Here is a 13672-nt window from a genome sequence, read left to right as displayed (position 1 = left end):
GATAGGTATGGTTTTCAAGTCTTGGTTGTTATTGAAAGTAGGGTGTACCACCATTTAAACTGCTGTAACAAAGGGAGGGCCGTTGGGTAGAAAATGCTTTCTCTGATTGCCAGTGGCAATGGGAAACTATCAGGCTGTGTCCTGAGTGTCCTACCTTGCAGGTGACCTGGTCTAAGTCTTCTTGTCTTCCAGACATTCTGTTTTAAAAGAGAGCAACCCTCCTTTGCAAAAGACACCAAACCAGCAGAATTGGCTTCTTTGATGCACCTCTTTCCTCTGAGATGCATTTACCCAAGAAATTTTACGCCCAGAAAGGAAAGAATGAAAAGGATATTCAGCTACTGTCTTGTAGGAATGAGATTTGTGTTGTCACTTCCTTTCAAGTATCTTAAAACACAGCTGAATGGAAAAGGAGTATGGGTCAGTAAAATACTGTTTAAAATATCCAGTGAATGAATAGCATGAGACATTTATCATAAAAATAACAGTCAGCCAAAGAAACAATTCTTTTACTGAATGCAACTGCATCTACCCTTAATTCTTCATCAGACATATTGCTGAGAGCAATCTTCTAATAAATGGAGTTGTAGTGGTCATGAACCCTTTCACTTCTGCTGAATTTTAAAAGACCTTCCTGTCATTAGAGTAGTCATCATTGTTCACCAGAGTGTTACTGTTAATGCTTGCAGCCGTTCTTTTAGAAATAAGTCATTGTAGCTTAATCATCTATCTTGAAGTTCTCTTTAATTTTTAAAGCCTACACTGTGAATGTATGGCTTTTATTCATTAGTCCCAGAAAAGGATATCACTTTTTTTTTAATATTCTAGTTTTCAGAGTCATGTCTGGGTAAGGTATGAGTATCATTTGGATTAGGTAGATTATTAGCCAACAGACAAGGAGTAAAGAAGCAGTGTAATTAAATTAATTAAAATTTAATTAAGAAAATAAAGGGAAATCTAGAGTTAAAATACTTGGATTCTAGCCCCAAAGCAGCTACTACCAACCATATGACACTAGAAAAGTCATTTCCCTTCTTTGAAAGTTCTTTTTTGTTCACCTAAGAGCTTGTAGGACTGTGGTGTTGATCTAGACTGAAAACTTTTTATGGGTGTTTCCTACGAAGGAGCAAACGTCCATAAATGCTATTTGGAAGAATGAAGTGTATGCTGTCTGTGGAGGAGTGAGTGGGCTCGAGAAGATGGGTTGTGCCTAAGCATCTGGAGAGGCAAAGCCACTACGAATGCTTTTGCATATATGACCAAAAAGTCTTTACAGGAAGAATTCCTCTAGAAAGAAGAGAAAAATCCATGAAATCTTTCAGTTGACAGAAAGGCCAAGTCTGAGTATATCCTGTCTGTCCCGTGAACTTATATCTAAAACTTAGCAAGAGCATAGACTATGTGTAAAAACAAAGACAAAACCATAAATGGCAGTTTCTCCAAAATCCTTGTGAAACATTTGGAGATTCCACGATGCTTGTATAGAATAGGTAGGACACATTTCCAATTGTGAAGAAAGAGACATTTTCCTCCACTTCTGCATAGAGAACAGCATGGTTTCTATGCATCGATGGCTCCAGCAAATACAAAGGAGTTTATTGCACTCACAGTTCTGCCCACCAACGGCAACAAAAGAGAAGCGACACAGCCTCATGAGAACACAGCTCCCCGGGCACAGACATCAGGTTCTCATGGTGGACCCCAAGCGGAATAACACCTTCAGACCAGTTTAGACCCACAAATAAAACACTTCAGGCAAGCTGACTTGGTAACAGAATATGTTACACAGTGTAGTTTGTCAGATATTTTAAAATACAGAGTATCAGAAAACGAGGACAGGTAAGAGAGGCAAGGAAGCATATTCCACCTCAAAAGAGCAAGCATGCTCTAGATTTCTGTTTCTCAAACTGTCTTCTGTGGGATACTAATTTCCCACAAATTCATGAAGGCAAATTTGAAATAGTTTGCCAGGAGGTTAAGATAAGACAAGAGGGAAAAAATATTGAGATAGATGATATACCTAAAGCACAGAAAAATGGAGAGAAAACTAAGAATTGTAGCCATTTTCGAGTGGAGAAATGAGCGTAACTTGAACAGAAAGAATAAGAAATAATTAAAGCTTATCTGAACTGAAAAATATTCTCATTTAAGATGTGCTCTTACTATGTGCCAGGCAGTCTGCTAAATACTTCAGCTGAATGATCTCATTTACTTCTTAAAATAATCTTCTGAGTTAGTTTATATGAATCCAATTTAGAGAGGGGGAAATGTAACCTTAGAATGGTTAAGTAGGTACTCACTGAACTGCTCCAGGACTATATGACAGAGAGGGAAAAAATCGGTGTGTGTGCGTGTCTGTATGTGTGTGTTTGTGTGTGTGTGTGTGTGATTACATATATATACATATAGTTTTCTTTTTTATGCGTGTATATTGAAAGAGCTTACCCTGAACTCCAGGAAAATATATTTGTATCCAGTTACAACTCAGTCACATTTTTCTGTGATGATACATAAAAGCATGAAAAGCATCCAGGCAGAACTAGTTTATTAATTATAAAAGAAAAATATTAGACTGTCTCAAATTTCCTCTGTAAAACACAAAACACTCAAAAGCAAATGGAGCAATGACTACATAGTTTTGAGAGAAAAAGTCAATAGCCAACGTGTCCTTTGTATTTGCAGGCTATATATATGCAAAGAGTCATAAAATATAGAACGCAGGTAGTCTTTTAAAATATGAGGACCTAGAAATGAATACAAATTAAGATCTGAAAAATATAGATGACATAATATAATTGAAAAGAGTTAACCATACAGATAAATCTAAATAATTATAAATATAACTACAAAATTAAAGGCACAGTTTTAAAAAGTGTTCTTAAAGGAGAAAATACATAATTTCAAATTTAATAGTTTAGTGTATTAATCTGGATTTTAAAAAATAAAGATTCTCATTTAATGTGAAAAAGCAAATCTAACCCTAATTTTTATGGCACAAATTCTTTAAAAGTTATAAAGAGTAGTTAAAAGTACAAGTCAGAGAAAGATGTATTAAATGAAGTCAAAGGTTGTAAAATCCCTTCAAACAAAAAGGATTTCAAGGTGAAAAAAAATTATATATATATATATATATATATATATGTATACAATTACTACACATATGTGTATATATGTATATGTATAAACATTAAAAGATTCTCTAATACTAGGAAGAAAAGATAGCCATGAAAATTTACAAGCAGAGTAATATTTTATAGAGATATACAAAGTCAAAACTTAAAGAAAAGAGGTAAAATAAACCATAAATACAATAGTGGGGGTCTTTAATATGTATTTAAATCTTCTATGATTTAAGTAGGTCTAAAATCAATGAAAATGTATATCTGTATACAATCTGAATCTGGTTATTAGTAATAGATATGCATAGGTCTTTGTATACTCCAAATTGAATAAATATTTACTGAGGTCCCATGGTACATTTACAAATGTTATTTGTCATAGGAGAAAAGGAAAACCTCAATCCCAAAATGCTAAGTATATCTATACATATATGTTTAAATAATACAAGAAAAAAATTTAAATTTATACATAAAATAGTAAAAATAAAAAAGGCACACATATATAGACTTAAAAATAGTCCCTGAATAACTCTAGTACCAACATGGTATATAAAATTACAACTAAAAAATATTTAGACACTAGGGCTGACAGTGCTACATGTCAACACTATATGTTGCTGAAAGCTTTGTGCTGAGCTAAAATCCTAACTGAAAATATGTTGGCTAGTAAAGAACTTACTGAATGGACAAAGTCCTCAATCCACAGTCCTATTTCTGGACTATTCTTAAACCCATCTCTCCTTGACTAGGTAATTTTTCCTAGAAATACAAGTAATTTCTTAGCATTTAGATTTCCACTCAAATGTCATTTTCTCAAGGAATCCCAATCCTACCTTTCAAACTGTATCAGTTCTTAATATTATATACTTTTATACCATTATTTGTAATATACTTTATTTATTTTGATTACGAATTCGTAAGACAAGAGCAGATCGCTATAAAAAAAGGAATAGGATAGGTGCACCTGGGTGGCTCAGTTGGTTGGGCTTCTGACTTCAGCTCAGGTCATGATCTTGGCAGTTTAAGTTTGAACCCTGTGTCAGGCTCTCTGTGCTGACAGCTCAGAGCCTGGAGCCTGCTTTGGATTCTGTCTCCCTCTCTCTCTGCCTCTCCCTGGCTTGTGCTCTCTCTCGATCTCTCTCTCTCTCTCAAAAATAAATAAAAACATTAAAAAACATTTTTTTTAAAGTAAGGCAAAACAAGGTAATGGAAATGAAAACTACAACTGCCAAAATGTAAAAGTAAACCCAAGGGCTAGAAGATACATTTGAGGTGCTCCCTTACAACAAAAAGCAAAAGAACAACACAAAAAAGCAAACCTAAGAGAATTCAACTCAGGAGACCTGGAGTCTAACAGTTAAGAGTTCCTGAAAGAAAAAAGAAGGGGGAAAGGGGTACTTAATCAAAGAAGTAATAAAGATGGGATTTTCCAAAACTGAAGACAGCAATCAATCTTACACTAAAATGGTTAGATGTTTACCTCTGAGGAAGGCAGAAGCTTGGGTGTGGGAAATAATTACAATTTTTATTTTTATTTTTATCCTTCTGCATGGTTTGATTTTTTTTCACAGATGGATTGTTTTTAAGTTGATTTCATATAAATTTGAAAACAACACAACTGGAACATTAAGTATGAGATGAAAAATTATGCACATTTTTTTTCCTTTTTGTATTTAAGAATTCTTTTCAGTGTCTTCCATTATGGTGTTTGGAAACTCCTGCCTTCCTCTCCTTGCTCCAATCCAAACACTAGCTCTCCTCCTGAGCTTGGTAAGCCTCTAAAGCTTGGAAGCAGGCAGGACCTGTCAGGAGAGGGCCAGGGCAAGGTGAAGCGAGTGAAGAAGTCACCTTAGGTCTAAAAGTAAAGTGGGTACCAAAAACCTCAGTAACCAAGATAAATAATATTTTAATGCAATATTTTAAACTTCAAAATTAATACAAAAAAATCCATAATGGACAAAATCTCAAAATTTTTGATAAAGTCATGAACAGTATTACTGAACCTTCTTCCTGCCTCAGGTTCCAATATGGTTCAGCACCACACTGCTGCTGAGCATGAACAAACTTCAGAATCCATGGTATCTTATTAAGGGGTTCAAGCTCCTTACTTTTCCCACTTTGTACCAATCAAAGATGGACTGACGTGTGGGTCAGAACGGAGTGCATCCTGGAAAGAGATTTGTTTGAGGACATCTATGGTCCATTAGAGGAAGTAGGGTGCTATCCCTCATGAGAGTTTCTTGACGAATTTACTCTTATCTCTCTCTACACACACTTTCACTAGGAATGCGGCAGACAAGGAAAGTTCTTGCAGCTGTGAAGAACAAGGAATATAGAGACAAACTCAAGGGACCTCAATAGGATACTTCCCTCTTCCTGACCAATATGTCACCTGTCCCCAACAGAAGAGCCTGCTACATCCACCACCACCCACCAGATAGCTGACACTTACGGTTTCGGTACGAAGTCCAAGGAATAGGCAAAGAACAATTGTGTTGTACCTAAGTGGATGCAGGAACCAGCTAGAGGGAAAACAAGCACAAGACCCAGAAAAGATGGTATAGAGCAAAATGGAACTCTTGGGGGAAAAAGAAGACAACTGACCCATAAAATAATAACAAAAACATAAGAAAAGTTAATGACAGCACATGCATACACACACACATATACATAATCTTTCTGAGACTAGGAAAACAACATGATTTTTAACTTAAAGAAATGGTGAATTGAAGAGAGAAAAATTGTAATGAAACTGAATGATCAGGTGGAGGAGAGGTCTAACAAGGCAGAGGAAGAAATATGAATACATGACAAACATAAAGAAAAATATACAACAATTGGATGTCATGACGACTACATATTGATAAATATACATGACTGGTATAACTGACAGAAATATCAGGCACAGAAACCAAAACTGCTTACTTGTGCCCACCTAAAAGATTCAGGAGAACATCAGCAGAATCTGAATATACAGCAGAGAGATCAATAACATTCTCCGAGGGGCACCTGGGTGGCTCAGTCGGTTAAGCGTCTGACTTGGGCTCAGGTCATGATCTCACAGTTCGTGGTTTCGAGCCCCACATCGGGCTCTGTGCTGACAGCTTGGAGCCTGGAGACTGCTTCTGATTCTATGTCTCCCTGTCTGCCCCTCCCCTGCTCATGCTGTCTTTCTCTGTCTCTCAAAAATAAATAAATGCAAAAAAAAAAATTTTTTTAATATAAATAAAAATTTAAAAAATAACATTCTCTGTGGAAGATGCAAATCTGCTGGCCTCCAAGGTCTTATTAAAACCTACATAGTTGTAGTTCATAGCATCTGAGTGACTCAAGTTCACATCAGACTGAGAGCATACGTGTTTCTCTTCTAAGCCCTGTCTTATACCCATAAGCCTAGAGCACGCCAGGATGGAGACTTGTCTGAAAACTTCTGGAGACCTCCTCAACTGGGCCAAGTACACGTCATCAATCTTGAGATACTCAATGCTCAGTACAGTCCCCAGTGCACTGGTCTGAAACAGCTTGTCATGCATTTTCACAGCCTCCACAGCCTAACACAGCTTGATTGAATTACCTTCTTGAACGCTGTGCAGTTACCCAGGGTTTCTAGGATAGCCCAACTATAGAGCCCATCCTGAAAGGAGAAATGGGAATCCTAAAATGGGAATCCTAAAATGGGAAAACAGGAGTTCCAGAAGAAAAAGCAACAGATGTTGGAGAGGAAATTGTTAGGTCAATAACATTTTTAAATTTCTCTAAGCAAAGAAAGATGTGAATTTTCAGATTATAAGGTCTCACTGAGTTCCAGGAAGGGCTCATCGGAAAAGGCACATATTAATGTTATATTTTTTCCTGATAAAATTCCTGAATTCTGAGGAGTCATCTTCATGAGCTACAAAACAAAGAAGTGGTTATTTGCAAAGGAAAAACAATTACATTTAGCACTGAAATTTTTATCCACAACAAAGAAAGTGAGAAAGGAATTAATCATTTAGCAGAAAAAAAAAAAGATATGTGTGAATATGCAATGATTCAAAAAAATATTTAAAAAGGTGTACTTCACTGGAAGCAATTACTAGATAAAGGATTCTAATGAAACAAAAAATTAGCAAAGGAGAAACCTCAAGAGAGGAGAAGACAAGATGACAGAATTACTGAGAATATAAATTTTGAAATTAGGGACAGCCATGTTTAGTTAATTTCAGGCCTTTGGGATATAAGCAAATGAGATGTGCTCAACTTCTGTGTTATCTCTTCAAAAAATTTTTTTAAATGTTTATTTTTGAGAGAGAGAGAGAGGGGGAAAAAAAAAAAAGAGCGTGAGCAGGGGACAGGCAGAGAGAGAGAGAGAGACAGAATCTGAAGCAGGCTCCAGGCTCTAAATTGTAAGCCCAGAGCCCGATGCAGGGCTGAAACTCATGAACCCGGAGATCATGCCCTGAGCTGAAGTCCGTCGCTAAACCAACTGCCACACAGGTGCCCTTGTGTTATCTCTTTTTAGAAAGATACTTATCCTGAGCCTCATCTTTCACTCTGCTTGACAGCTGGGAAATTAGGGAAATTAGAGTGAACTTCAAAGACATATATTGAGGAAGAGACATACCACAAACCACAAACTGATCACACCTGTAAGAGAGTTAAACCATAGTGTTTGTACTCTGTATTGAGGTCCCTTTGAAACCTCAGCTTAGCTCAGCTAATGTATTAGGTTGAATCATATGAAATTGCTGATGTTCATTCAATAGTTGTTGACCTGGGAAAAATGACAAGTTTCTATGGTTCAATCTAATAGTTCCTATTATAGAGATCAGTTGAATTTCTGTATTATAAATTCAGATGTCTCCTGGTTCCTGTTTTTGTGCTACTGTTTTCCTCAAGGGGACTTTGAATGAGTCAATCTTACTCCTTCAGGACAGGAGGATTTCTTTGTAAACAAAGAAATGAGTGAACAATGAAAAGTGACAGGAGAAATGCTCTGATTATAGTCTGTCAGAGGATATAAGGAGAGTGAGATTTAGAGGATTCTTTATTTGCTTCAAAAATAGGATAGATTTTTGTAGATATCTTTGTATTGTGTGTTCTTTCTGCTTGTACTTCTCATGTGAATTTCTTTTCTGTGTATGCTTGTTTTTTTTTTTATTTCTTATGTGTGCAACATTTTTTTTTTTAATTTGTGACAATTCTTAAAGCCTCAGATGAAGGCAGATTCCTCCAAAAAGTATTCACACTTGCTTCTGCCAGTTACCTGGGAATACTACCAATCCTTTAAGTGATTAAAGAAGCATTTCAAATTAAATGTACAGCTTAAATTGTGTATGATAATACATGTAGTATTAACTGGTGCTACAAATCCATGAGAGAGCTGGCACATGGTTACAACTTCTCAGGGAGTGTTCTTCCCTCTATCTTGGCTCAGGGTTGAGGCAAATGTTTTTGCATTCTTCCAGGGGTAAAGAGGGATGAGGATAGCTTAATCCCTGTTCACCCTTATCCTGAGGCTCTATAGCTTTTAGCTGGGTCTGTTTCTAGGGCAGGACTGCTCCCTGACTCCCCAGGCAAGACAAACTCTGAGCCTTCAATTCAGTCCTTTTTGTGGCAGTTCTGACCTCAAAACTGAAGGTCAAGTTCACCTCATTCAACAAAGACCTTCAGGATAGAAGTGGTTTCCATCATTACCGTAGTGCTCCATGCTCTTGCTTTGGGTTAGATGTTATCTTGAGAAGTCTTAAATTAATTTTTAATTTTTTTTTTGGTTATTTGATACTTTCACTGATATATTTTTAAATTTTTTAATGTTTATTTATTTTTTAGAGAAAGAGAGACAGAGCATGAGTTGGGGGCAGGGGTGGGCAGAGAGAAAGAGGGAGACACAGAATCCGAAGCAGGCTCCAGGCTCTGAGCTGTCAGCACAGAGCCCCATGTGGGGCTCGAACCCAGGAGCCCTGACATCGTGACCTGAGCCGAAGTCAGACGCTTGACCGACTGAGCCACCCAGGCGCCCATCACTGATATTTTTATAAAATACTTTACTCAGTATTTTTCCTTGTTTTGGCAGGAATATTGATTCAAATAGCTTAGTAGGCCATATCACCACAAATTAAAGTCATCAATAAAAGTAAAAAAAATATTTTCAATGTTAAATTTGCAAAAGCATTAAGGAGTTTAGAGCTGGGTATATCTGGCACATTGATACCCACCCCCTTCACCTGCCTCCACCCACTCTCCCATTATTTTACTTATAGCATCTGATTTACATGGGACTGACCGGCCAACTTGAACCATGTACACAAGGTTCAAATAGAGTTTTTGGAGTTGAAATTCCCATGTGGAATGTTAAAAACTCAATGGCTCTTGATTACCAGATATTTGATACTTGAGTATCTCCGCTCCATAACAAAACATTCCTTAACTGGATATCAAAATAAATCTCCAAATGTGTCCTAGATATATTTTGCTTGATGATTAAAATCTTTCAAAGACCGAAATATGACAAAATGCATGAGGTAATTATAACAGAAAGATTAATAAAATGAATGTGTATCTTAAGCCACAAATATCAAAGAAAATGAGGATCCTCTTCTCAAAAGTACATAGTGCATAGTTAAAATATTAGTCAATGAACAGGAATGGAAAACAATCCCAGTCTTCCTATGAGTACAATGTGAAGTTGTAATATTTGCGTGTCCTGTTTCTTTCTCATTAAGTTCTTCCTCTAAGACAATTTACAAAAGAAATTCTTTGTACATGATGTCTCCTTCATGGACTCTTAAAAGTATTGGCATTATAGACACAAAATGTGCAGTGAAACATTCCTTTGTTTTTTACATAGTTCCATGGGAAGGAACTTATGCAAATTACAGTCACAGACAAAACATATCCTGATGACATCATGATTTCCAACTGAAAACTTTCCAACTCTAGAAGAAAAAAATGTTTCTTCCAACCTTACCCTCCCCCACTAGTGGCAACAGGCACATCCAGCTGTTGTTTTCACAGAAGGGAGTCTGTTGAAGCACCACCCTATTGTTGCTGGTCTCATCCTTCAGCAAATTTGCAGAATGCTAAAATCGGTTCCTCATGTTATGGTCAAGGCTGGAGTTCTTTGTTTCTGTAACTCCTTTCTGATTAAGATTTTCAAGAAGTTATTAAAAATAATAAACAAAGAAATCAGAGCAAATGTTATTAAGGGATACACATAGTCTTGCTTGCCATCCTGACCAAATGCTAAACAGTTGCAAGCTGTTATAAAAATGAATGTATAATTAAAATCATAAGCCAAAGAAATTAAAACCTTTAAGAATTTCATCATAATAAGATATATCAATTCAAAACAAGATTTTAAACTGATTTTGGTGGGGAAGTTGAAAATGTCATACTTTCTAGCTTCATCATTGTGGTTCAAGCAGAAATCATTTTGCCAATGCAGATTAAAAATAGTAAATGCAATTAGTGTCTTCTTAGAGGGAAATATCTGTACTAGTGCTATCATTATTATAGTGCCTAGTATCAAAATCATTACATTTCAGCCCAAATCCTGGAGAAATTAGTTGATGTAAAAAAAAAAATGTTTTCTGATCATATGACCAGGTATTTGGTACCATACCTTCCCAGGGACAAAAGAAGTTTCTGAACCCCCAGAGCAGAGGCCACAAGTGCCTAACACAGTGTCTGCTAATATAGTTTTGCAATACATGTCATTACGTAGATAAATCATGGACCCTAATTTGAATGTGTAGGATTTTTGAAGAAATAGATACAATGTAGGTATATGTTATGCCACACTAATGTTTTTTGAATAAATGAAACTTTAATCCAAAATAATGAGTCTGTTGTGAAAAGATATTTTTTACTAAACATATATCATAGAGCAATTAATTGGACTAAAATTCAGGAAAGGAATTCCTATTCCAAGCCCCTTACTAGGCCCATCGCTTTAACAAACAGTCATAATAACTTCCTCTCAACCTGTTGGAAATTAATTAGGAAGATGATGGATGGAAATGCTAAGACAAATAAATCAAAACAAGGCTAGGCCTCTGATGTGCTTTTGGACCTCTTGTCAATTCTCTGAACTTTTGCTTGGTTTCTTTTTCTGTACAATTAGAGAGTTAGACTTGAACTGTTTGTTTTCCAATTCCTTTAGCACAAGTGTCTGACAGAAATGCTCTGATGGTGGAGCTTCTAGAACTCAAGTGGAGCCCCCATCTCAGGACTGACTGTGAGGCCAGCTTCTCTGGGTCAGGGCTGAGGACGCCTCAGAACACAAACAATGCACCAGGCAAGGAAAAGAGATTCAAACATTTATAATTTTAGAGAAAAAGAAGGAAGAGGTGGAGAGAAAGGAAAAAATGCACTAGTTCATGCCTAGCTCCAAGTTTAAAATGCCTCAAGTTTACTTTTTTACAGTATTTTGAAAAATGGTTGACAATTTTTCATTGTCACTTTTTACATGTTTTTGGTTTGTTTGTTTTTCATAAAATAGAACCAGGGGATTTTTATCTTCTCACAATTGTAGTAGTTTCTCTATATTCATCCCAGGAGGAGGCTGTGATACCACTACTTGATGCCAACCAGTATCTATTTCTCCCTCTTCCTTTCTAGTAAAATGGTGACTTTTTTTTCAGGCTGGCAATGTGCCCAGTTGAAACTAATTACTTACCCAGACTCTCTAGCATGTTGATATGGTCCATGTGTCAGAATTCTGGCCAATGACATGAAAGCAGAATACTAGGTGGGAATTTCAGGAAAGCTATTGATTTCTTGATTTAAAAAATACTTATTTGCCTTTGGTTTGCTGAATAAATTATTGGCACACATCCTTTGCCCTCCACCCTTGTTACTTATTTCTGCATGGAACATGGGCATGATACTAGAGGCACATCAGCCATTTGCAACCATGAGAACAAGACTCATAAAGTCCAGAAGACAGAGAAATGGAAAGAGCCTGAGTCCCAAAAGGCATTGTGGCACTACCATATTAGCCTTTTTCTAGGTGAGTAAAAAATAAACCCTAACTATTTAAGCCAAACTCAGTTCTTAACTGATATAGAATTCAAGCTTTTCTTCCAACCATCCCCCAGCCCTCTCCCAAATCCTTGGGGTACATGAAATAGCATCATCAAAGCCAAAATGGTTAACAACTTTTGGGTTACATGAATCAAAGCCAGTAACGAAGATGACAACACTCAGCCTTATATGGAAGGGATTCAAAGCTGAGTGAAGCAGAGATTCACAAAAACAAAGGGACTAGGGGTGCATTGTGGGAGAAGGTGGGGGTAGGTCAGAGACCAACACACAATTGTGTGAGGTACTGCATAAGAGACCGTGGCAGAGTGTCTATAGAGATTGGGCATTAAGAACTATAGCTGGTAGAGAAGCACTGAAAGTAGCTATGAGCACGTCTGTAGGCAAGGGAGTAAATGGATGACTCAGAGGAACTTACATGAATATCAGTAGAGCAGACTGCTTGAGGAATAGCTGAAAAGCAACAGTGGAAGCACTTTCAGTAACATAAGGAATCAGGGAAATGATGGGAACCTCCAATTATTACAGACTCAGACCTATTCCTAGGCTCTTAATAACATAAGTTTAAGATTCTCATATGATTATGCAAATTGAGTGTTGAGTTAGGAAAATAGGGGGTATGTGTCTCAAAGAAGACTATATTTGACTGATCAAATTAAAGGAATGTGACATGTCATGAACCCTAAAGGAGACTGTTTTATATTAGACTCACAAATGTAACACATAATTACTCTTATTTGCAAAGGAAATGTAGCTTTCTTATTTCACTTTAATTAATCTAATCCTCATCTTGCTGTCTCATGCAGCCTCACTGGCAGTCAACAGTAGGAGATGGGAAGGATAAGAGAAGCTTCCATTTACAAATGAATGATATCTCAAAATCTTCACATTTAAGCAGTTTAATGTTCTTCAATCTCTGTTGTGAGGTTGTGGAGAGGGAAGGGTTCCCATGTGACCAATAGAAGCACAGAATAGAAGGTCTTCAATTTACGTGTGCTTTCCTTTCTCTGTCAAGGAATAGCTACACTGATCTGGTAGGTAGATCAATATTCACTGGTGAGCAACTAGTTCTGTCTGGCCATTTGGGTAATCTACTTTATTTTGGTAAGGCAATCTTACCAGTCTACTGTCTTTGAGTCTGGCCTTAGACCAGCCTACCTACTCACTAAGGAGTCCCTTTAGTCAAAAGCATTAAGAGCACCAAGGGATGAACCTAAAATCTATGTTTGAACTCAGGATTCCAGAAATTCTCATGTGTTCTGATACTTACCTGAGACCAATGTATTGTCTTTGAAGACTCAGACATTGACACTGTCAGAACCTAAGACAACATTTGAGTGACTGAAGCACAATATCCATACTTAAGAACAAGTTTAGACCATGTAGAAAACTCGTGAAATGGAGCCAGAAGCCTTGATACAAAGTCTCCAGCTATGGAAATCTTTTATCCAAGCAAAGTGAATCAGGTCCAAACAAAAAGGCAGAGGGAGGGCAAATTTGCTCTCTCTACTTGAGTTGAGATAGCCATC

Source organism: Panthera uncia, chromosome B1 (genome assembly GCF_023721935.1).
Source record: "Panthera uncia isolate 11264 chromosome B1, Puncia_PCG_1.0, whole genome shotgun sequence".
NCBI classification, from domain to species: Eukaryota; Metazoa; Chordata; class Mammalia; order Carnivora; family Felidae; genus Panthera; species Panthera uncia.
The sequence above is the reverse complement of the archived record's forward strand: the minus strand, read 5'-3'. Positions refer to the sequence as shown.